This window comes from Cryptotermes secundus, unplaced genomic scaffold (genome assembly GCF_002891405.2).
Source record: "Cryptotermes secundus unplaced genomic scaffold, Csec_1.0 scaffold180, whole genome shotgun sequence".
NCBI classification, from domain to species: Eukaryota; Metazoa; Arthropoda; class Insecta; order Blattodea; family Kalotermitidae; genus Cryptotermes; species Cryptotermes secundus.
In genome coordinates, this window is record NW_019718619.1 from 100,124 (window position 1) to 126,233 (window position 26,110).

The window sequence follows — 26,110 nt, forward strand, 5'->3', positions numbered from 1 at the left end:
TGATTCTCTTTCCATCCTAGTTCTTTTGTCTTCATGTACATCAAATCATAACGTCCTGTTCTTTGAAATTCTATAATCTCATTACATATCTTCTCAAGATATTCCTTTTTGGCCCTGTCCGTGGCTCTTTTCAATTCATTCCTGAGTCTCCTGTATTTCCTCCTGCCTTCTTCATTGTTGACATTCTTCCATTTCCTTCGCTCCTCCATTTTACTCATCATCTCCTGTGTAACCCATGGATATATATATATATATATATATATATATGTATTAACTGTAAGGCTATACCGTTGCTGTTTGTACATTTACTCCTTTCCTTTTTTAAAAATAAATTTAGGAATTTTGTTTATGAAGTAATAGACACATTGCACAAATTTGTTTTCTTTTATCTCGTTCTTAGACAAAATGTCGATCATTGTTGCCCTTTAGCCCTCATACAGTTTACAATCCCAGAAGCTATGTTCCTCCATCTGGAACCCACCACTACATTCACATTCAGTCGTGGACACAATGTTAAATCTATTTAAGCTTGTTGAAGGCCGGAGTGGCCTGCTCACATACAGTTAGTTGACATGAAGGCAGGATGGTTCATTTTAGTTTGCGGAACTACAGAGAAGAGCCATTCCCGTAGAACCTTTCAAAGGAGCTCTTTCCTCTGCCACTTTCGGTGTTTTGACAGAATCTGTCAAGCTCGTCTTTGCCTTTCTTCTTCCAGTTCGTTCCAAATGATTATTCTTTTTTATTTTGAAAAAATGACCTAGACAATACCCATCCAACCCTCTATAGCACATTCTTATTAATATCTTATTCTATCATAGCGGTTTCTGTCTTTTTACATTTTGAAAAAAAAAAATGTATACACAAAAATGGCATAGGCAATGCTCATCCGGCCCTTCTATTTCTTTTTTATTTTATTTTATTCTTTTATGTTTAGTTCATATTTCTGTTTCTGCCGGTGAAATGTGACTGCAAGCGCTATCTATGCGGTCGATACAAGTACGAATCATTACAGTTGTGCAATATCCTACATGATGGCGCTGATATTCAAATCTGTTTTTGCACAGTCAAACATGGCCGGATTCGGGTTAAAGATGTCGGAGGATTATTCCTGAAATTGTGCATGAAATTATGAGACACAAGTGTAAAGCTGTGATAAGTATGTGTCTCAAAGGACTAAATGTGTGTGCTTTTTCATCGTGAACATGGATAGAACCGGGATCCTCAGAATTTAGGAAACCGGAGAAAGATTGGGTAAGCATTTCTTCCAACTACGTGCAATCCTTTCTCTAGTTATCTGTCAAAGTTCGTCCAGTCATACCGTCATGTGTTTCGGACTGCAGAATCCAACACTGAGAACTTCAAAATGTGAGATTTCATTGGCAATTATCTAACACTTTTAAGAACGAATTGCGTTAATACAATCCGAACAACGAAACTAAATAAAAAACTATCCCAAAGATATATTCATTCAAGAAAGGATACTCTTTAACTTATAAACTAATTCAGCCTTAATGATGCTATTGATGATTTATTTTTTGCTAATACTTCTGGATTCCACTTACATATAAATTATTAGAGAGTTCTGTATCTATATGACATTAATTTTTAATTTTAGGAGTGTGAGAAAGTAGAATAGAATGTTAGACATTACATCAGTTTATGTTCCTTTTGTGATTATATTTTAGCGAAATATTCATTAATTCCGTGCTGAACACCTTACAGGCATCATTTTTGTGGTGGTATTCGTATGTTTTGCAATAGACTTGATGTTACTGGCATTGAATCTTTAAGACTTATTTCAAATTTCTGAGGCGTAATCTACCGAAGTCGAAATGTTTGCGTTTCGTTGCCGCATAGGGCAATATTAATGACTTTAGATTGTTTGCTAATGGTTAAACCTGACCCAGGTTTCGTCTGTGTATATGTGCTGTATCCGAAATACTGCTCGAAGGCACTCTGTAGTAATCCTTGTCAGCCTCAGCGGGAAATATAAACAAGTTTCTGAATATTGATTTGTAATTTTCCTACAGATTCACAACGGTTCCCAAAATTAGTACTGTTCTTATACTAATGCCAATTTCTTTACTTTTGTAGGCTTATTCGTATTTTCACACTTAAATTAAGTATAACATATGGTCTTAAATGTCTGCTTCATTTACTCCAAGGTTATGAGGTTATGGAATTAAAGAAAATGAGTATGCACAACCAAACCTCGAACTTGGCTAGTGGAAGAGTGACATATTAACTTTCTTAGTATATGAGGTACGTTTACATGCATTCATAATACACCGCAAGCGTACAGAAAACACTGAATGGCGAAACTGGCGGAAGCAGGTGTAAACAACTAGTAAACAATTCAGTCGCCTCAGGTATCATTTCTCCAGAATTTTTATAGTAGGACTAATTATTACTGAGCGCGAGTTTAGAATTTAGAGTTTAGCGCTGATTTATTTCGTGAATTTAAAGGACATTTTGAAACAATTCCACGCATTTGAAGCGCTTCTTAAGCGGAGCGAGAGAAGACTTACAACCGCTCTGGGGCTTCTGTATATATTACGCCGCTTTGCTCGATAGTTTTGCGACGTCCACAGTTCTTGCTTACCAGCCTACTTCTAGATGGGCGCCAGTGGACTGCGTCCACTGAGGATAAGTACATTTCAGCTGCTTGGTTCACTCTAGATCCTCTAGATGCTCGCTTCATTCAGCGGTATCCTTGCACGACGTCTTGGGTTCAGGATCGGACGGGACTTTGTAAGAGGATTGCGTAGATTGCAACGGAGGAGCGGTGGTTCACGGATGACGAAGGATGGTATGATGTGGGGTTAGGTCAGAGCACTTTCCCCTTTCTCTTTGTTGTAAGATACGATACAAGAAGCACTCACTATTGAACATCTATTTAATGTAAAGACAACGAACACTTACTAAACTGCATAAGCCGTTTTGCACGGCAAGCACATAATATTTATAACAGAAAATCTGAAAATGGCTTGAATAAAATTTTATAGCAGGCTTCCTTTTGTCTTTGAGCGCACACACTGCTTTCATTCTTGTAACTATGAACTTCATAACACCGTAGAAATCGTTGCTCAGGAGGGGTCGGTATATTAACCTCGGTAGTGGCCTTGCCGACCCGCGATAGGGTGAGAAGCCCCAAACCGACATTACAATAATTGACTGGACAGCGAGAGAGGTTTGGGCATGTGTCCTTCACGTATTACTCTTCGAACTGCACCTCCTGACTCAGAACTCCCACATCTGGAAAACAAGTTCCACCTTATTCCCAGAAGTAGGCAGGCATACTCCTAAACTTACAGTGATGTAGCGGCGTCCGAGATTCGATCTCGGACCCTTCAAAGAGCCACGCACTAGACCGGTTACAGACCAATTTTGGATAAAAACAAATTCAAGTTTTTATTTATCGGGATAGTGGGGGCTATCATGAAAATCAGGACGTTTGTTTACTCGCATTGCAACGGATTGTTGAAGTTGTCTTTTATGTTACATTAAGGCAGCTCCTTTTTTGGTATATTCAAATGAGTACGAAGGCATCTCTAGTGTTTTAAGTCCACTGCATGAAGTGTGAACAAAAGCTATGATGAATTTGAGTGTCTCATAGCGGTGAATATGAAGTGTACGGTCTTCTGGGCTGTAACCCTATGTAGTTCGGTAAAAAAATCCCGACGTTTCGGAGGAATATATCGATCCCATTTTCATTGTCGAAGAGTAAACAAAGCAAGAAACGAAATAGAAGCAAACGTCAAACATAGCTTTGCATTTGATGTCACATGTAGACATGCAAAACGAAGAAATGCTGTTTATATGAGCACCATTTATTGACACAGAAATTACTTTAAATTACAAATTACATTTCGTAACACTTGAACATTGTGATTAAACCTTTTTGTTCAGCCAAACAGAGCAGGTCTCCGAAACGGTGGACTTGTACTTCGATTTGACGCGACGGTCCCTCGAGATGTTGTCACTTTAGTCGCCGTGGAAGCTTACGCTTGAACACTATTTGTCAACGCAGCTTCAACCCGTCCTCAATTGTTCATAGAGATTAATATTATGTTGTTGATATGGGTGGACAGTCGCATATTTTGAGCTTCTGTTTGCTTACGTACATATTTAAGCAGATCCGTAGGCTAAAAGCTTTGAAGAAAGAAGAAGGCAAATCCTAGTGGCGGTTGCGTTGTCGGTGTGGTCATAATAATAATAATAATAATGATGATGATGATGATGATGATGATGATAATAATAATAATAATAATAATAATAATAATAATATAACAATAACAACATCGCATGATTAGATTTTTTTGTTCCACGTTTCTGAAAAAAAAAACATGAACTGTTTTGCGAAAGTTTGTGATTCTTCATTATCCTGTATCATCGTTTATCCCCTTGTGTGAAGTAAAGTAAAGTAAAGCTATCCCTGTACCAGGATGTGAAGGCCCATAGAGTTGTGAGACGTTGAGGGTCCCACATTATCCAGACAATCCGGACTATCTTATCGCTAATTAAGGGTTTATCTGATAGAAGTTAATGGGGAAGACATTACATGTGTAAGCGTGCTAGGATCTCTGCGTTGTTTCTGTGATGTTCGGTTAGCCTGGTTTCAGCTAGACTGCCTAACAGTGTATGTATTCCTCTCTGAGTAGACGTAATATTTACACCGTTAGGACCATCTGTATAAGATTTTAGTAAATGTAATATGCAGATATAATTTTTAACATACTGAAAACCGCGAAACGCGTCAGAATAGTCGATGGCGCCGCTGAGATTCAAACGAGAACATCTTGAATACAAATCAAGGTCTTTATTGCTACTCCAGCCCGCTCAGTTCTAACTCTGTATTTAAGTACTGTCTACAGATCCAGAGGTCCGGGTTCAATTCCCAGCGCCACCAGATTTTGTGAGAAATAGTGGGTCTGGAACGGGGTCCACTCAGCCTTGTGAGGCTAATTGAGGAGCTATTTCAAGGAAACAGCGGCTCCGGTCTAGAAAACCGAAATTAGCAGCCGTGGGGGTTCGTTGCGCTGACCACGCAACACTCTCTATTCGCTAAAGTTTGCACTAACTTCGTCGAGAAGCGGCGGTAACTCGGTCGGTATAGTAATAAATTATTCACAAAACAAAATTCTGCTTTAGCAGTAGTATATCTCTAAGCCTAGAAATGTATACAGTAGTACAGTAGGTTCTAACCCAAGGGTCTCCAAACTACGGCCCGCGGGCCACATGCGGCCCGCGATGTGATTTTATCCGGCCGGCGAAAGAATTCTGCAGAAATGCGCCACTTGAACTAATTTCCCAGTGAGTACTGGTAAATGTGATTCCGCTTATGGACCTGACATATTATACTGCAGTTCGATGGCTTAGCTGTGGAAAGGTTCTTTCGCGCTTCTTTCAGCTCAGGAATGAAATTGTTATGTTTATTACCGAGAAAAACCATCACGAACCACTTTTATCAGATACCGAGTGGCTTTGGAAATTAGCAGTTTTGCTGATGTGGTGAACCATATGAACCATTTGAATTTAAAGTTGCAGGGTGAAAATAACTTAGTCTGTGATTTATTTGCACTTATCAAGGCATTCAGAGCAAAGTTGATACTTCTGGAAAGCCAAGTGAAAAATTGTAACTTTGTTCGTATGCTGTACTGTGCAGAGTTGCATAAAAAGGGTGAAGCAGAATTTCCTTCCTCGTTTGCAGATTTAGTCATTTCAGGTTTGAAAGAACAATTTCGGAAGCGATTTGCTGATTTGGATTCCAGTGCTCAGGAAATTAGATTGTTTCAAAATCCGTTTGACTGTGATGCTGCAGATGTCTCAAGTCAAATTCAAATGGAAATTATTGGACTTCAGGAAAATTATCATATTAAAGACAAATACAAGGAAGGAAATTTGATCGAATTTTAGAAATTTCTGAACTCTGAGCAATTTCCAAATTTAAAGAAATTTGCTTGTAAATTTATCTCCATTTTTGGGACGACATATCTGTGTGAACAAACTTTTTCCCAGATGAAGTACATCAAGTCGAAATACAGGGCAAATTTATCCGATGAACATTTAAAGTCGCTACTTGTGATTAGCGTTTCAAAATTTGAACCTCAATTTAATCAGATTTTAAGAATGCAAAAAGAGTTCCATCATTCACATTAATTGTTTTATTATAATTTATGATGAAAATATGAGCATTTGCTGCTACTGTCTGTTGTCATTAATATACGATAATTTATTCTCATGTACTTTGTATTTAGTTTATGAAATTCTGTGCTTTCAATAAAACTCATATGCCTAGAGTTATTAATTTCTCATTTTATCTGGCCCGTTGAAAGTGCTGAATTACCTAATGTGGCCCGCGGTTCGAAAAGTTTGGAGACCCCTGCTCTAACTGATCACAGTGGTCAAGCGGTCTAAGGCATGAAATAGGCCGTGCCTTAGCTCAGGCGGTTACCCACCGCGGCGGTTAGAGTTCGGGCCCGGGTCAGGTCATGTGACACTGGGGCAGGTTTTCTTCGAGTACTTCGGTTCCCCTGCTAATCTTCATTCCACCAATTGCTCCACAGTCACCATCATCTATCATCTGGGGCTGGCACCATAGGCCAATATTGGCCGCAGTACCAAGTGGATTAAGCCTCACCTCATTACGAATGATAGGGATGAAATATCTTCGCCCACTCAAACACCGAGATCGTTTATTCTGTGTTGTCCTGTGTAGGTAGCGACCTTGGGGAGGGCTTATTCTCCGTCTAAGGAGTCCTAAGTTTTAAGAAACTGAAGTGAAACGGAGTTTAACGGATTCCCTAGGCTCCAGAGGGAGCAACGGGAATAGAATAATAAATAATGATAGCAGTGTGTATGAGTTCTGCAGAGTTAACAGTCAATTAGGATGAGAGATGAAGCTGTAACTTTATACGCCCAATTAAAATTTTCCGCAAGCAAAATACAATTGTTCGGTGATTATAAGTTTATACAGTTTACATGTCGAAATTCACCTACAGCGATCTCATTTGTGATCACGAAGTGTATTATTATTGTTACGGACTACTAATTAGTGAGCATAAAATGAAGAGCCATGTTTTGATTCCTTTCGAGAGCGGGATGTAGGCTGAAAGTCTGCTAATGTGTTGTAGAATCTGTCAGAAAATGACAACATACTTGCAGAGATTCAGTAAACACTTTTCTGACGTCATGTCATGTATTTATTCTTGGTTTACTCAACGACGCCATCAGCAGCAGAGAGATTAGTGAATATTGAATTGGAAAGAGGGTGGAGGAAGATGGTAGTGGATTAATTTGAAATACTTTACCTAAATTTATCCAGAGCTGCTGAAGAAAACCGTGAACCAGCTCGGTTAGAATAGTCTTTTTGCTGGCCCACATTTCTGCTCGGGACTTCCTGAATACGGAGAAGGTTTGCTTCCTACTCGATCAAGACGTTCCGCAAACATCATATCAAAAGTGGACCCATATTAACAATATATATAATACCACAGTCAATAAGTTTGTGAAATGGCCGCGAAGCGTCGTTGCAGTGCACTACAGTGGACCACATTCCACGAACTTAATGTCTCTACCACGTATATATATATATGTATTCCCTGGCGCTACAGTCCTCATTTGGACCTAGGCCTACCTCCATGAAACTCTCCGTTTCACTTCGGTTTACTAGATCTTACACATAAGGTAGGATTCCTGGGGTGAGTGATCAGCTCGTCGCAAGGCCTCTACCTGTAGACAAACACAGAAAAACGCACACAAACATCCATGCCCTGAGTGGGATTCGAACCCACGATCTCGGTTTCCGAGCGAGCGAAGACAGTGCATGCCTTAGACCGCTCGGCTACCGTGACCGGCATATGTATATATATATATATATACATTCAAACCGTTCCTCTCACGAACGGTCATTACATCTATGCTAAACAACTACTGCCGTAAATTTAATAGGATATTTATATACGCTCTGAGTCCTCGTTTCTATAAAAGTGTGACTCGTCAACAGTTGTAAACACGGACAAGTTTGTGAAGCTTTTACTTCATAATGTAGCAAAAAGAAATTATCAACGAGTTCTTTTGAATTTAAATACCAATAATAAAAGTCAAATCAATGAAAGTCTTTAATATTGAATTTCAGCAGAATCTGTTTAAGAGTTTACGGGATGAGTGAAGACTTACGTAAACCAGGCTTTATTGTAGATTAATATTTCTGAAAATCGTAATTGCCTGATGACGTTTAGTGAAAAGCTCCCATTTGTATAAATATCTGTGCAACAGTGTAGACACTGATATATCGTAAACGTGTACTCTTCGCCAATAAAATAAGAATGATATAGGTTAAGGAGGCTGAGATGGACAGGGAATGTAGGGGACGAAGGGGAATGCATATAGGATTTGGGTGGTAAAGCCAGAAGGAAAGAGACCACTAGGAAGACATAATTGTAGGTGGGAGGATGTGACGCAATGGAGTGACCATAGACGGTTTTGGATTGGTAATCGGATTTATTTGACATTTAAACTTGTATCTACAAATAACTCTGGCAGCCTTACTCAGTTACATACTCCAAACAGCTTCAAACATGTAGTTTTGAGTTACGTTTTATTGTATATTATTTACGTTTTTATTGTATTTTACTTTACGTTCTTACGGTATTTGATTACGTTTTGATGTATTGGGTAATACGTTTTATTGTATTGTGTTGTATTGCTGTATTTTGTGTTGCTGTTACTGTAGTATTTCTGTACTAGGGTAGGACTACTACTGCCGGGTGCAAACCCAATTGCAGTAAAATAATAAATAATAATATACTGGCGGTTTGTTCTGTGACTTGGGTTATCTCTTTCTGACGGACCCAGAAGAGCAGGTGTCTCCCACCATTTCTCGTGAGAAGGGAAACATTCAGTTCAAGCGACGTTGTGTTCTTTTGAATATCTTATACGTTGTTTTTACTCAGTAAACCCGAGTGTTTAGAAACTGAGTTTCAGGCTCTGTGGCTAAGACGTCTTCTTTAATCTTGAACGAAGACTTGGAGACAGCAAGACGTTAAATGGATCTGACTTCCCATTTTTTCTAAACCGCGCGAACAAATGAAATGAGGAGATCACAAGGAATGTAATCTGCCGATCCCCGTCTGAATGGAAAGAAGCTCTCGGATTTCACAGAGAGGAAGGCAACAAACGCATCGTTATTACACAGGATCACACATCTCGATGTTGCAGCAAGGACCAGAGTTCAGATTGCGCAAATGGTACTCTAAACAAGATAGTTTTGTATTATTGCCTCTTACTTGCCGCATATTGTGCTTAGCTGTGTTAGTGAAACTGGTTACTCTTATCCTTATACCCCACCTTATTGTTGTTATGTTTCTCAGTGTACTTAGCTGGTCAGTGCCCTGCCTTCTGTGCAACCCGAAGTTACGTAAATGTTCACAAGATCCCGCCACTGATCATATCCTGAGTCAACTGAATTGTGTACACGCCAGTTTCTTTCATATCCTGTTTAATATTATGCCATCTATGCTTGGAGCTCCAAAGTGTTACCTGCGCTTCGCATTTATCGGTGACAGGCGTGGTACATGTCCTGACCGCCTCATCTTTGTAAACGTAATAATGTAAAGAAGATTTTACCTGTAAATTATGAGAATCATCTTGCAACTCGTATACTCGTATTTTTACCGATCAGTTTTCGTCCAAAATGTATGCGAATGGGCGATCTGTGATTGTTTCAAGCTTTCCTATTATAGCTTCTAATGCAAGGGCTGTCGTCGGAACAGTTTCTAAGAGGCGGTTGGAATTCTCTTGAATACGCATTTAAAATTTGTCAACCCGCAGTGTTTTCTACCCTTTATTGATTAGTTACCACGCAAAAATATGTGATGAAGGTCTATATTTTAAACTGCGTAAGAGGCAGATTAAGAAATACTCGTATGGCTTCTGTGTGCCCTACATTGACATCAAATTTTATTCTTTCTTTTTTCTATCCCTGTAACAGGCCATGGAGGTCCATAGGGTTGTGCGACGTTGAGAGTCCAACACTATATAGACAATCGTCTCACAGATGGTGGTAAGGTTGTCAGCCTTACGCGCCGGTCGCACTTTACCCCCGAGGAAGATTCCTGGTACTCATTTCTGTTGAGGCTGAGTCGACCTCGGGGCCATAGTGCGGCTGGAAGGATTAGGTAAACTGAAAAAAAAGGATCCACCACATCGGGACTCCAACCCGCGACCTTCCGGCTTGTAGCATATCAGTCTACATATCATTAGTTATAACAGACGAACTATTCTACAGGCATTGAATCTGATCTGTGCTTGCATAATGGTCCTGTGAGTTGTTAGGGAAGTAGTATTATTTCTATGGACTGGGAGTTTTTAGATACTGAAATTCGCTCTCAGTATGTGTCTGTGTGTGATATTTTTGACGCATGTAATTTATGCCAGTGTTTTTTTCATTATTATTATTATTATTATTGCTAGTGGGGTGGTACTAAGTCCCTTTTACTGCGGCCACTTCTGGCCTATTGTACCAGCCCCAGATGTTAGGTGAAGGTGATTGTGGAGCAATTGGTGGAATGAAGATTGGCAAGGGAACCCGAAGTACTCGGAGAAAACCTGCCCCAGCACCACTTTGTCCACCACAAATCCCACTTGACCAGACCCGGGATCGAACCCGGGCCGCCGCGGTGGAAAGCCAGCGACTAACCGATTGAGCTATGGCGCGGCCTATGCCAGTGGTTAGTGCATACACTCCTGCCAGTGACTGGTTACATTTTGACTATCCTTTCACGTATAAGACTAATCTGATTTGATGTACATGAAGACAAAAGAACTAGGATGGAAAGAGAATCATGGGATTCAAAATGTTGGCATCGAAGACTCCCAGGGGAATAGAATAGTAGATCAGAGGAAAGTGCTGAAAATTTGGGAAAATTATATTTCAGAACTATATGATCGACCTAATCGGCCAGAAACCTTAGAAGTTGAACCGGAAGAAGAAGTAGATACAGACGAGAAAGGACCATATATTTTACAAAGTGAGGTGGAAAAAGCTATCAAGGAAATGAGGAAGGGAAAGGCTACAGGAGATGATGATGTACCTGGAGATGTGCTCAAGTTACTGGGAGAAGGTGGTTTGAAAACACTGACAAAACTAATGAACACCATATATGAAAGTGGAGAGTGGCCCAAGGACTTTACAGAAGTTACAATGATTGCCTTAAAGAAAAAGACAAAAGCTACAAAATGCAGCGACCATCGCACAATAAGTCTTATTGCACATACAGCAAAGATAATAGCAAAGATACTTAAAAGAAGAATTGAAAGGAAAATAGAGGATGTACTTGGAGAAGATCAGTTTGGATTTAGAAGAGGAAAAGGAACCAGGGATGCAATTGGGATGATGAGAATTATAGCGGAACGAACTTTGGAGATAGATGAAGAACTGTGTGTTTGCTTCATAGACTGGCAGAAGGCATTTGACCGGGTAAACTGGACCAAATTAATGCAGATCCTGAAAGAAACAGGTATCGATTGGCATGAAAGAAGATTGATTAGCAAATTGTACATGGATCAGAAAGTTAGAGTACGACTGGACAGGGGGGAGACAGGAAGTGTGCAGATTGGAAGAGGAGTTCGACAAGGATGCTGTTTATCACCAATTCTGTTCAACTTGTACAGCGAATGCCTTACCAAGGAAGCTCTGGATGGGCTCGGTGACTTCAAAGTAGGAGGGCAAATTATTCAAACTGTGAAATATGCAGATGACCTTGTGTTAATGGCTAAGGAAGAAACTGTGCTACAGGGCATGATTGATAGACTAATTGAAATTGGAAGGTGCTATGGCATGGAAATGAATGTGGAGAAAACAAAAGTAATGAAAATTTCGAGACAACCAACCCCAGTCACAATAAAGATAGACCAAAAACAAGTGGAGAATGTGAAATGTTTTAAATATTTGGGTAGCTTGTTAACAGATGATGGAAGGTGTACTTGTGAAATTAAATCCAGGATTGCCATGGCAAAAGCTGCATTTAGCAAGAAGAAGAATCTTTTTACCAGCAAATTGGACTTAAATTTGAGGAAGAAACTAGTGAAATGCTACATTTGGAGCATAGCTCTGTATGGGGCTGAAACATGGACACTTAGGGCAGTAGATCAGAAACATCTGGAAAGTTTCGAAATGTGGTGTTGGAGAAGAATGGAGAAGATCAGTTGGACCGATTATGTGAGAAATGAAGAAGTGTTAATTAGAGTCAGTGAGCAGAGGAATATCCTACATGAAATAAGAAAACGGAAGGCTAATTGGATTGGTCATGTTTTACGCAGAAACTGCCTTCTAAAAGAAGCTATCGAAGGAAAGATAGATGGGCGGATAGAAGTGACAAGAAGACGAGGAAGAAGACGTAAGAAGATGCTGGATGACCTTGGGGACAGAAGAGGATACTGTCATTTGAAGGAGAAAGCTCTAGATCGCATTAAGTGGAGGAATTGTTTTGAAAGAGACTGTGGACCTGTCGTCTTGACAGATTACTGATGATGATGATGATAAGACTAATCAAAACATTGTATTTATCTAAGCTAATCACTCTGTCACCTTTAGAACCTCAGTAGGAAGTGTCTATGAAGTTACGTCAGGTGCCATGCATTATTGAACACATAAATGATTCGGGAAAGAGTCACACCAACCTGCAAAATGGGACATGAATTGTAACACTACTTGTAGAGATATGAGAGACATGTGCGAACGGTCCAACTGCACGAGCCCCGCGCTCTCGCCCCCCCCACAAATTCCATCCCAATTACACCAGTCACTCGACGCCCACGCCAGACGCAACGTTCAAGTCTCGAGGCGCACAGACGCGGCAGTCGTGTTGTCATATTCAAAATGTGAGAGTTACGTTTCTTATTTTTGTATTCACATCGTTACCTTTTTAGAAATTTGTACGTCACAACGTCGGCATTAAAAAAACTCGGCCGTCATTAAGAACTGTAATGGATGGTGCCAGACTCCCTGTTATAAGTAAACTGTGCTAATTTCTGATTAGGATTAGATTTATATTCTACGTTTAGTTTTATCCTCGTCATGGAGACTAACAGCGTGAGCAGAGACACATGTAGATAGTGTACTTATTATTTTTTTATTTCTGTTACGATGACTTGAGGAAGGTTATGGTTTATTTAACAGAAACTTTTCTCATTTATACGGGTTATTACTTCGTCGATATTTTTCAGTCTCCTACGATTAATCTTACGCTATTTTTTGCAGGCATTGTGAGTAGGGAAGGTAAACTGTAACAGATAAATTTATGAAGTATCTATCTGGAGCGGAAAGGAGAAAGAGAAGATAAAAAAAATGTTGTCTTCAAAGAGAGTTTAAGAGGATCATTGGATAAGTTGATGCTCTCGAAAAGTGGGAAAAAAGTTCACTTTGAAAGTGAAACTGAAACCGAGATGAAGTATGCGTCCATGTCATTTGCATTTGAGGCAGGTCTTTACACAAGTTCTACTGATGCTAAACGGAGAGACACAATGCCAAACGTAGCTTGAGATTTGATAACAAATAAATGCCCCCTTGAGGAATTAGAAGGGCACAGTTTTCCAAAGGAAAACGACACAATTTTAAACACGATTTTGAAACGGCGACTGCCTGATGGTGAAATTGTCCGTGCTCGTCTATTCGAGACAGAAGATCGCTTAGTTTGTTTCCGTTTTAAATGGCATGGCATGGGCACGGATGTCAAAGGTAGTTTAACCAGTGGCGGCTTGTCGCATTGGAGACATCTTGGCATTTGATTGCTACGGCACGAATTATCACAAGGTCACTTAAGGGACGATACTAAGGCTTGGAATCTCTGACATCTTTCAGCAAAAATCCAAAATAAACAAAGCCGTGCTAGAGTATATAAGGAAAGGAAAGGAAAGAAACACTGCCACTCTGCAGTGAAACATATAATTTCAATTGTCCATAACATAACAGTGCATTTCGTGAGACTTCGGAAACGCTGTATGAAACTATTAATGGAAGCTGTTACGGATTAACTGAAATATAAGCGAAATTTGATCGAACTACGGAGTGACATGTTGCATGAAATGTGGTCATTGTGATGGAGATCTTAAACAGAACGGATTGTTTGAACTAATGGTATCGGAAGCAAGGAAACACATTCTCCAAGAAGCCAAGGCTGATAAGTATTTCACTTTAGTTCTTGACTGTACTACAAACGTCAGTTTGTTGTCCCTTGTTTCTCAGAAGCAACTGATATCGGAGTGGAGGAGAAGGAACACAGCCTATATAGAATTTGTGCATGCCGAAGTCTGAATCACACTTGGCCCTCAGAAGCTTCTCTCGGAGCGTGACGCAATAGGCTTGCGCGTTGTTAGTTTCGAAGGATACGGTTACGATAATAGTGCGAAAATATAGAACCAGCACCTAGACGTACAAGCTCCAATTTTGCAAGTGAAACCCTAGTCATGTGACATGATGAAATATCGAAGACACTATTTGGAATCATTCAACGAATGTTTTTAGCATAGCTAGATAGTGAAGTGTTGTGAGTAAAAGCTTTTGTACTATACGTGAAAGCGCTTTCCGAAAGTGGATGTGAATATCGCATTAAAGACGTAGAAGCGACACGATACCGGTTCAGATATATCAAAATGCATAGGAGCCGGCGTAACGCAGTCGGTATACAGACAGGCTACGGGCTGGACGACTGAGGGGTCGGAGTTCGAGTCCCAGTAGGGTCAAGAATTTTCTCCAACTCGTCCAGACCGGCTTTGGGGTTCAGCCAACCTCATACCCAATGGGTAGCGGGGGCTCTTTCCCCGGTGGTAAAGAGGCCGGGGCGTGACGCTGACCACTCATCTCCAGCTGGTGCCGAGATCAAGAAAATGTGGATCTATACATCCACTCCCTATACGCCTTCATGGCTTAGTGCTTAATTAGTTAAGCACAGGAACTTTACCTTTTTTTACATTTTTGCCGGAAGTGTCCAAAACATCGAAGACATGGAAAGCGAGACTGAGAGTTTAGTCTTTTAATTAACTAGAGATTTATTACTATGAGGTGGGCAGGTCATGTAGCACGAATGGGGGAGACGAGGAATGCGTATAGGATCTTCGTGGGAAAGCCAGAAGGAAAGAGACCACAGGGAAGACCAAGGCGTAGGTGGGTGGACAATATTAGAATGGATCTTAGAGAGATAGGATGGGATGGTATGGATTGGATAGATCTGGCTCGGGATAGGGACCAGTGGAGGGCTCTTGTGAACACGGTGATGAACCTTCGGGTTCCATAAAATGCTGGGAAATTCTTGAGTAGCTGCAGAATTGGCGGCTCCTCAAGAAGGGCTCAGCTCCATGAGTAAGTAAGTAAGTAAAGAGATTTATTACTTATTCTTGCTACGGTCATTTGGTATGATGCCTGGCATGAATTTTGTGAGCAAACCTCTGAAATCTACTGAGATGAAACTCTGTGACAGTGGAGAGTATAAAGGCGCTTTAAATATCAAAGAATACAGGGAAACTGCATTTACTTTTGCAACGGTTACTCCAGTCGAAATGACCTCTGCTTCGGACACTTAACAAGGATTTAAACAGCTTCAGACGAAGTATAAAAAGACCTCCGATAAATCTGAAGCACCGCCAGAAATGAAATTATACGACTACAAAGCCCGACAAAGGGTACTGATGAAAGTGAACAATTTTTAAGAATTGCTAGGAAGGCATGTGTTACGCTAGGTAGTGCTAGCTTTAAAGTAAAATGCTTTCCGAGGGGTGTGTACCAACCACAGTCGTTAATGAGAAGCCGTTCTGGACAGCTTCAAATGTATGCAAAATATCCGTCGATTATTTGCCGAAACAACGCACGGACAGGGATGTGGCACTTCGCAATGAAGAATCCCGTGATTATGATATCACTGACGGAGAATTTTTTGGTGTTACTAGAGATACTTCCCAAAGCAAAACGAATATAACGGTAGACATTTCAATATCTGCGCAGTGTTCCGTAATTGATTCATTTCCCAATACAGCAGTTGTTTGCCGCGTTTTTAACGATTCCTGCAGTGATAGCCACGGGAGAAAGAAGTTTTCATAAACTCAAAATAATACAAGATTATCCGAGATGAAATATGTCTCAGGAAAGATTTGCGAATTAACAGTGTTGTCAGTAGATAAAGGCATAGGATCGTCGGAGAAAACGAGAAAAATCGACGTGTGAGTGCAATTATCAGTATATTGATTGGTTAGATTACAAGTAATTTAAAGTAATCCTTTATACCGTAATGATTATTTTTATAGTCTCTCTTGTCCTTTCAACATCTATCATACGTTCTATAACGTCAGTACGGAGTCCGAAGGGACAGGTATCTGATCGCGTTTAAATGCCTGCCTGAAAGGTTGAATGCTGTCTCTTATATTTTCCGAGTTTCTCTATATTATTGGGATGAATTACAAAAATTATAAAGCGTAGATATATATGTATCTATAGTAAAATTTATAAAATTTAACACGCTAAAAATACTTAACAGGAATATTTCGAAATCGTGGACCTTAAATCCATTTGTTTTAAAGAAAATCGGATATATTTTAATATGTGTCGTGATCTTTTGACTTGCTGTAGGCTGCTAGATTTTCACTTAGGCTTGATGTCATAGCATAATCTTAATTTGTTTATATGGTTTAATGTGACTGCATGGGTGGTGGGGCTTGCATAGCGTGAGAGCTATGCCTGCGGTAGGGTTGCCACAGGTAGGGTCTCTCATGACGGACAGGTAAAAAAGGCGTACTCTGGTCCTCCAGGTTGGGGTTTGGGCGTTGGGTTTCAGCCCCACCCCCTTCTCTTAAAGAACATTAATTGTTGAGAACGATTGCAGCCAGACGGAAGGCATTTCACTAGTAGGCAGACCTGCTATCAGGTAGCAGGATTCAGTTGAAGAGTTGAAGGCAATGGGCGTTAAAAATTGGAGACGAAATTCACAGGATAGGGACCAGTGGAGTGCAATCGTGAAAGAAGCTGAGGTTCCTGACAGACGGTAGCGCCCACAAATGAAGGAGGAGGAGGAGAAGACATTTATGAGTGAGAAAGAAATTTTCTCAATTTGGAAGACCACCATGTTCTGAATGCATGTTTACAAAACTAAATCTATTATTGAAAACAGAGTTAATCTAGATTTTTGGCCATCCAGTCATAACACTTATAGGCCTTTGAAGGAGACATCATAACGAATACGAACACACATCCAGAAGACTTGAGAGCGCTCTCGGTGAAGCGAATGGAGGCTTTATGTAGAAGAAGACACAAGCAGAGAAAAGCATTATTTTAGAAAGGGATTCAAGTGCTGTTCTAAAATTAGGTGGACTGTTAATGGAAGGCTAATTGGCTGTCCCAAAACATCTAAGAAGTAATATCACAATAGCATGCGTAAAATTTCGAATTACTGTTGTTAAATTCTCAGCCGAATACACCTATGTATATGTGTAAAGGGATTCTCCCCCGTTCGACGGTAGGCAGTGACTTCTAGCTGAATAAAAACGATCCTTTTCTTGTGGGCCCTTCAGACTCTTTGCACCAGGTCCCCGCACCGCCCAGCACCCCCTAAGGCCGGCAGCGTGAGAGAAGGCTGCAATTCCTTAGAAATGCATCTTCATGGAATAGAGGTATATTACATTGCATCTAAGTATAACTAACATCATGTATAGGGCCGCGTCATAGCTCAAGCGGTTAGTTGCTGGCTTCCCACCGCGGCGGCCCGGCTTCGATCCCGGGTCTGGTCAAGTGGGATTTGTGGCGGACAAAGTGGCGCTGGGGCAGGTTTTCTCCGAGTGCTTCGGTTTCCCTTGCCAATCTTCATTCAACCAATCGCTCCACGATCACCCTCACCTATCATCAGGTGCTGGTACAATAGGCCAGAAGTGGCCGCAGTACAAAGGACTTAGTCCCACCCCACTAGCAATAAAAAAACATCATGTATCGTGCAATGATGAATGATTAAGTACTAAAAGAATCATCAGTAATGTTAGATGTTTATTTTACCATAACAGTTTTTGAAGAGATACTTTCATAGCATTCAACAATGAAAAGTTATATTATTTGAATTTAACGATCATAAACATATACTTCGATGTTATTTACGGTAATATACCAAATATATGCCTATGAATCTGAACGCTGACTATATGCAAGGTAAAAGTGTCCCTTTGTTTAACTAGTTAAGCACTACGACATGAAGGCGTACGGGGGAATGGATGTATAGAGCCACATATTCTTGACCTCTGCACTAGTTGTAGGTGAGTGGTCAGCTTCACGCCCCGGCCGCTATATCCCCGGGGTAAGAGCCCCCGGTACCCATCGCATAGGAGGTTGGGTGAACCCCAGAGTCGGTCTGTACAGCATAGTGAAGTGAAAATTCTTAACCATACAGGGACTCGAACTCCAACCCCTCGGTCGTCCAACCCGTAGCCAGCCGCTATACCGACAACGCTATCTCAGCTCATAAAACAAGAACAATATTATATTAAGTCCTCGGAGATATGAATATTCCTTCCTTTATTCCTCTGTACGATGAGATTTCTCCCCCTTCATCCCAGATAAGTTATATAATTAAATGAAGAATTAGCACTTTAAGTTGGGAATTAAGTTTATCCCACAGAAGCTAATATACGTATATGCCTAATGTATGTGTTTTTGAGTTCATCGTAAGTTGTGTAATTAATTATGAATGATTGTGGTTCACAGTAATTTGCGGTACCAGTTGCTTGGAAAGAGCAACCCGAGGAGGGGCTAGGAGTATACAAAATGTACTCGCCGTACCACAGACATATGAATATATGCTTTGTTTCGTTAGTAGGGCGTACACACCGAAAACTGCATGTAACTACTCGTGTATTTCAGCACAGCTCTTTCTATGTTTTCTTAATATACCACGATCGAAACCAGAGAAGACAGACTTCTAACATTATACATAGACATAGTCTTCTAGAATATGAGACAAGGGACCAAACTCTGTTGTTTATTTCATCCTGTGATTTTTATTTTTCTCGGCCCATACTCTGCCGTAACTCCTGTTAGTGTTTTGCCTGTTCTGCCATTCACTCTGCTGTAACTCCTGTTAGTGTTCTGCCTGTTCTACCATTCACTCTGCTGTAACTCCTGTTAGTGTTCTGCCTGTTCTGCCATTCACTCTGCTGTAACTCCTGTTAGTGTTCTGCCGCTGTAACTCCTGTTAGTGTTCTGCCTGTTCTGCCATTCACTCTGCTGTAACTCCTGTTAGTGTTCTGCCTGTTCTACCATTCACTCTGCTATTGAAACAGGCTATTCAATACCACTGTTAACTTACTTCGAATCCCATGACCTCCCTCTGGGTCACGCAGTACCTTTATATCTCTCATGTCTCTACTTTTGTAAAACGGCCCCTATAGCGGCCATACTCTTTCACGGTCTACGTTATTCCTGCTGGTTTGCTCAGAACCTCTATCCTGGCCTACCTTCTCCCTACATCACAGTCATTTTTCTAACGCTCGGCTTATCGGGCGCCGATCTATTGAAATTTTTCCCCTTAAGGAACATAATTCGCGACTTTCTAAGTACCGTATAGGAACATTTATGGTTAAAAAGGTAAAGTTCTCCCTGTGCTTTATTAATTAACTTCACGCCATGAAGTCTTGTTGGGGAGAGGAGGTATAGCTTCAACACTGATGACCTCAGCACTAGATGGAGGTGAGTGATCAGCTTCAAGTCCCGGCTGCTTTAACTCTAGGTAAAGAGCCTTCAGTGCCTATTGGATAGGAGGTTTAGTACTCCCCAGAGCCAGTCTGGACACTGTGGAGTAAAGAAAAATCTCTTACCTCTTCCGGGAATCGACCGCCTGCCCTGAAACCCATAGCCAGTCGCTATGTTGATCGGTTAATCCCATTTAATATGAATTTATGATTGCACAACATAATTACGGAGGCAGAAAACAAGACCATACAAAATCGTAAGAACGGAAATGTTCTTAATGTACACGTAGGACAAGGCGTTGCCTGACGCAGAAAATATGAATGGTGTAAACTTAACGGCGGTCAAGCGTATGGCCGTTTAAGTGGTTAATCTATATTATGGCATAAGTCATGTTATATGAAGCATAATCTGCTTTTCAAAGCGTGGAATTACGAGGTCACTGTAGCTTATATATGACTTATGTATAAAGAAAATAAAATCATATATTATATATACTTGGAAAGCTGTGAATATTGTGAACATGTATAATTGACAGTGACTCTCGACAAGGGAAAAAGACCCGTGCTCTCGTCAGAGAGAACGTTTCGCAGCGACAAAACTGTAACTGCTCGAATTACTTTTCTAATTTGAAGATGGAGGCAGCACTTCCTCCGAAGCGAATTTAAACAACTACCAGGTAACACCCCATCGCATCCCGAAAGACAGTAATTTTCATAGTCACAGCCTTGAGAGAATTTCAGATCTCATATATTTAAATGTCGCTCAAAATATGCCATTACAGAACGAAACCATATCAACGCCATCTCTTAAACACAGAACATGTCTTCTGACAAAGTCGGTATAGCGACTGGGCCACGGGGTGGACAACCGAGGAATCGGGGTTGAATTTCCGACAAGGGAAAAATCTATTATTCTCCTCTCCATAACCTCCAGACCGACTCTGGGGCTCACCCAGCCTACAGTATAGTGTGTACGGCGGCTCCTTCTCCGGGGATAAAGCGGCAGGGGCGTGAAGCTGACCACTCATCTTAAGAATAGCGATGCTATACCGTAGGTCTTCATGGCTTGGTGCTTAATTAATTAATCAATTAATTAATGTCAGGGATAACTTTACCTTTGCCAAAGCAATTTATGTTTATTTTGCAATCTAAGTCAAAAGAATTTTATGCCCATAATTGTCAAGGTCTTTCAAAATCTAACTATCCGACGATATATCAAAGCCAGGCCTTTGTTTTATTAACTACATAAGTTTAAGGGAAATTGGCTGTGGATGCTATTTGTTATTAATCCCATTTTACGTTGTCCCATATAAAGTGCATAAAATGCACTCAAAATTTGGTGTGTCTGTCCGCAGGCTTTAGATGAAATTTGGCTCTGGGGTTGAGTCTACACTAAAAGATACCGAGAAAGTGATTCTGATTCGTATCAGTAAAATATAGCTACTACAGGAGCCACCAATTGAAATGAACTTAGGCCTATATCGATTTTATGACGTGCCTGACTCCGCGTAGGCTCTACGTGACATGCAGAATTAATCTCATTAAGGTTTGCACCTTTCATCTGAAACATTTTTGAAATTACGACAAGTTAACGAAAGAGGAAACATATTTTTTGTTTTAGTGTTGAGCGTCTTTGTAATACGAGCAGTAAAAGTTATCCGTGTGGTTAACTAATTAAGCACTACGCCATGAAGGCATATGGGGAGTAGATTATAGATCCAGATTTTTTTTAACTCGGCACTAGCTGTAGGTGAGTGGTCAGCTTCACGCCCCGTCCGCTTTACCCCTGAGGAAAGCGTGGACCACAGAGCCTGTCTGGACGACCTGGAGAATAGAAAATTCTTGATCCTACCGGGACTCGAACTCCGACCCCTCAGTCAACCCATAGTCAGTCTCTATACCGACTACGCTATGCCGACTCTTCGTAATACGAGTATTAGGTCCTTTATTTGCATTTTTAACCGAACTAAACGGACTATTGGTGTCTAAGAATTTTTCTGTTGTTGGAGACAAAACATACGATTTGTGAAAATGTCGTCTGTACAGGAGGAAAGCTTTTTGTCATTCAATGTAAAGAAAAAGGAAAGGTAAAGCTATCCCTGTAACAGGCCTTGGAGGCCCATGTAGTTGTGAGACGTCGAGGCTCCCACATTTTCTAGACAATCGGCTCGCAGATAGCCGTGAGGTCAGTCTTGTGAGTCTGAAGCCCTTTACCCCTAGGAAAATTCCTGGTACTTATTTCTGTTAGAGGTAGAGTGAATCCCAGCGTCATAGTGGGCTGGAAGGATTAGGTCAATTGAAAAATCCAATGACCTCATCGGAAATCGAATCCGTGACCTTTAGGCTTGTAGCATAGTGCCTCAACCAACTACATTACCGTGTCATTCAGTGTTGGAAGACGAATTTTGTCCACAACGAAAGCCGATGTACGCAAGCTATAAGCAGTCTGAAGACAAAAGTGTGCATCTGCGGGAGGAATAGTTCCGGTCATCCCCGAGTCACTGACGAAACCGGAGGTACATGTGTCGTATAACTCCCGATGCTCACTTGGATGTGCATAAAGGCTCTAAGAAACATCAATCTGTATGTGTTCCATGAACATTATATGGATAATTAATTTATATGAATGTAGAAGTTCTTCTTTTAGTTGTATTACTCTGAATAATAGCAAAGAATAAATACAGGTAAGTAGGTGTAAGTATCTTTCAATTTGGAGTTAATCTCTAAACTTCTGTCTTATTAATAAGGGGAAAAATACTTAGGAGATTTAATGGGTTACATAGAAACACTTTGGAAAAGGGCTAAGGCAGCACTTTTCTGTTTTATAAAACAGCGCCAGTCAAGTTAAGTTATGTAAAGTTTCGTAAGGGTTCAAACAGACTGATAAAATATAAGAAAAACAAAAGTCTGTTTAAAATGAGATTTTAATCTTGAAACTTCAGCTTCAAGTTAATGACTTATTTATGTCGGGCTTTGCAGTATAATCAGTCTCATTGCTTCTTAATAAAGAGCTTACAGAAAACCCACTTCAGATTGACAGTTTGTTTGGAATTGAATATGGTACAAGAGAAAATAATATATGAACGAAGAACAAACGGCAAGATATAAATACGTACTTAAATATATAGAGAGCCGGGATAACTCAGTCGCTATATCGACTGGCTACGGGGTGGACGACCAAGGGGTCGGAGTTAGAGTCCTGATGAGGGCAAGAATTTTCAATTCTCCATATCGTCCAGACCGGCTCTGGTGCCAACCCAGCCTCCTATCCAATGGGTACCGTGGGCTCTTTCCCCGGGGTAAAGGGGCCGGAGCATGAAGCTTACCACTCACCTCCAACTAGTGCCGAGGTGAAGAAAATGTGGATCTGTACATCCACTCCCCCATACGTCTTCATGGCCTAGTGGTTAATTAGTTAAACACAGGAACTTTCATTTTTTTTTTGCCTTTACCTTAAATATATAAATGAACTTACTATGTTCTGATTTGTGATGGTGTGTAGTGTGGTAGATCGTTACTAACGATTCGGAAAATGCTGGAAATGATACACCAGATTATACGGCGTCAAATCACATAAGACAATAGACTTATCTTTACAGTCATTGCCATGCTTGCCTCATATTTCAGAGAATAAGCGTTCGCTTCTTGTGTTATAAATGGGCTTTCGAAATATATTACCTACTCCTTTATTATTATTGCTATTATTTTGACTGCAAGTGGGTTTTTACCCGGTGGCAGTGGTAATACAATAAGACACAACATACAGAATAACCCCCCCCCCACTCGAACAAAGCACAGAACGCAAAACTACACAGCAATAAGGAACACATACTGTACACAATGGATACCATTAGAATATATGTAGTTGCCCTTACAATTACAGTACAAACACAGTATCAAATACAATACAATATAAAAAAGTAAAGCTATCCCTGTAACAGGCCGTGAAGGCCCATAGGGTTGTGAGACGTTGAGGGTCCCACATTATCTAGACAATCTGCTCAAAAATGGCGGTAAGTTTGTCAGCTTTATGCGCCGGCCGCGCTTTACTTCCTAAGGAAATTATTTAATTAATTCCTGGTACTCATTTCTGTTAGAGGCTGAGTCGACCCCAGGGCCATAGTGCGGCTGGAAAGATTAGGTAAATTTAAAGAAATCCAATGACCTCATCGGGACTTGAACCCGCGACCTTCCGGCTTGTAGCATAGCCCCTCAACCAACTACGGTACCGCGTGCCCCCACAATACAATATAAATACCATTAATTAATCCAAGATAACTGAGTTTAAGTTGTAAAAATAATAAAAATTATAATTAGCGTACTATACACTATTGAACCTAGGCATAACGTAATTACGTTTAGGCATGCATTAAGAGGTTACAGATAAAATTCAGTCGGATGGATGGCCGAATTTATTTGGTTAATATTTATTCAGAATAGTTCTTCCAAATCATTTATCATGCGTTAGAATAATATGGCCAGGACTTCTAGAAGTGCGGAGCTTGTTAGAGGAATGTGTTATGTTAACTAGGTTATGAACCTGTGAACCTTCTGATTTTCAAGAGGGTAATGATGCCTAGACTTCTTACTTTGAGCAACGTTTCTGTGGTTTACAGCGAAGTGTGTTCGACCGTATTTTCTGAAATACGTAAACATGGATTATTAATGGCTTCCTTGCTGGAAAAACATACAGGGCTTACATGTCAAAAATCACCACCACGATCATAAATAAGTCTGAGGTTTAGTGGCATGAATGATGATCTTCGATCATTGTTTCATAGTAGTGCCAAGTTTCTAGATGAAAGGCGGAGAGGGGGAAGAAGTTACTTCCCTTAACTAAACAGGACACCAAGTTTTGCTATTAATAAACATGAGATTACCAAATATTTTGAAAAGCTTGCAAGGTAGAGATTTTAAATGTGTGTATTTACTGAATATGTTGGAAAACTGTCTCTATTCTCAAAACGCTGTAGGCGTTTTTCCACCTTGGAAAAAGAGCTAGAATTTGGGGTAATTAATTGTTAAATAGGTATATTCATAACGAAATGAAGTAACTTATTTATACTATTTCGTCAGTAAGGAATCACGGTTATTTCATTTCCTCTGTAACAAACTACTGATAATAACACTTGTTAAATGTACTAATATTGCGGCGTGAGTAGGCTGGGGAAATGAAAGTAGGCCTACAAAGTTCTAGAAAAAAAATAGTGTTTTTCTCAGACTGCCTACGAAGAGCAGAAGTGTAAAATATCAATTCAGTTTAAGGTTATCTCTTGAATGATCCGTATATCGCTTCTCTGTGGCAGGAAGTACACTTTCGAACGAATCTCAGTTAATGTATTCACTATTCGACTCCCTTCTGATAGTTACTTTCCAAATAGCTCCAGCTCTTAACCGGATCAATCTTCATTAAACACCGATTCTAATAAGACTTTTTAGAATCATTGAAGATTTCTTTCTTTGTATATTAAGTTTAACGATGCTTTTTGGAGTTTCAGGGCTTCACATGGGTGAATATATTCACAAAAACAATGGTTCAAAAAGTTTTCTGATTCGCGGACCGATAATGCGGTAGTCGGTGTTGCGAAGACTGACAGGCTTTCCACCATTGTATGCGTCACAAATAATAGTCAAACGTTATTAGCAGGACGTCTAAAGACGTTTCTTTACTCTATAAAAACTAACAGGTAACAGAGAATCCCTATCGTTGTACCCACGTGTATAACCCTCACAATTCACTTCAACCACTAGTGGCGTCAACATGGCCTCTTCGCTCATGACACGTACCAAAGAAAGGCAGCAATGAGTGATTCGATTTTTGTGGGTTGAAAGTGTTATGGGCATGGAAATTCATTGAAGATGATTAGCATGGTACAGTGGCGGTGTCTTATTGCAACGAAGCGTCTACAAATGCACTTATACGTTAAATATGGCCGAAAAATGTCACAGACGGAGAATAATCGGCACCCCCGTCCACATTGATACACTGTCACCCTTCTCTAATGATATAACTTCGGCATCTGTTACATGTTAAGCCCTCAAGAGTCGAACCCCTGCACACTGCTTGCTTCAGCGTATGTTCTAAGATGAGTGGCCATGTTGACACCACTAGTGGTGAAAGACAAGTAAATGATAAGGGTCAGATCGTCACAGCTGGGAGGGTTATGGTTACATTCGCGTTCAGCGGCTGGACCAAGGGCAAAACAAAAAGAATGGAGATAGTTTCTGGCCTACTCTCGTGTTATGTAAGGGAAGGTTCATGCGTTAGGTTATGTAGGATCACTGAATCTAGGTTACAGTGAGCTGGACATGGGGTAACAAAATGTACTCAATTTGTGGGTTGATCTTTTTGGAAATTTGTCACATAGAAAACTGAGATTGGAGGATAATATTA

General features: G+C 40.4%; 1 protein-coding gene across 2 annotated transcripts in view; it reads left to right on the top strand.

Annotated features, from left to right (window-relative positions):
* The first annotated feature begins 1,069 nt into the window (after positions 1–1,069).
* Positions 1,070–26,110, top strand: part of LOC111861882 (unconventional myosin-Ia) — a 273,865-nt gene continuing 248,824 nt past the window's right edge. For both annotated transcript variants that reach the window (XM_033750543.1, XM_033750545.1), the window contains exon 1: positions 1,070–1,251. The gene's annotated coding sequence lies outside the window, so the exon portion shown is untranslated. The remainder of the gene's footprint in view (positions 1,252–26,110) is intronic.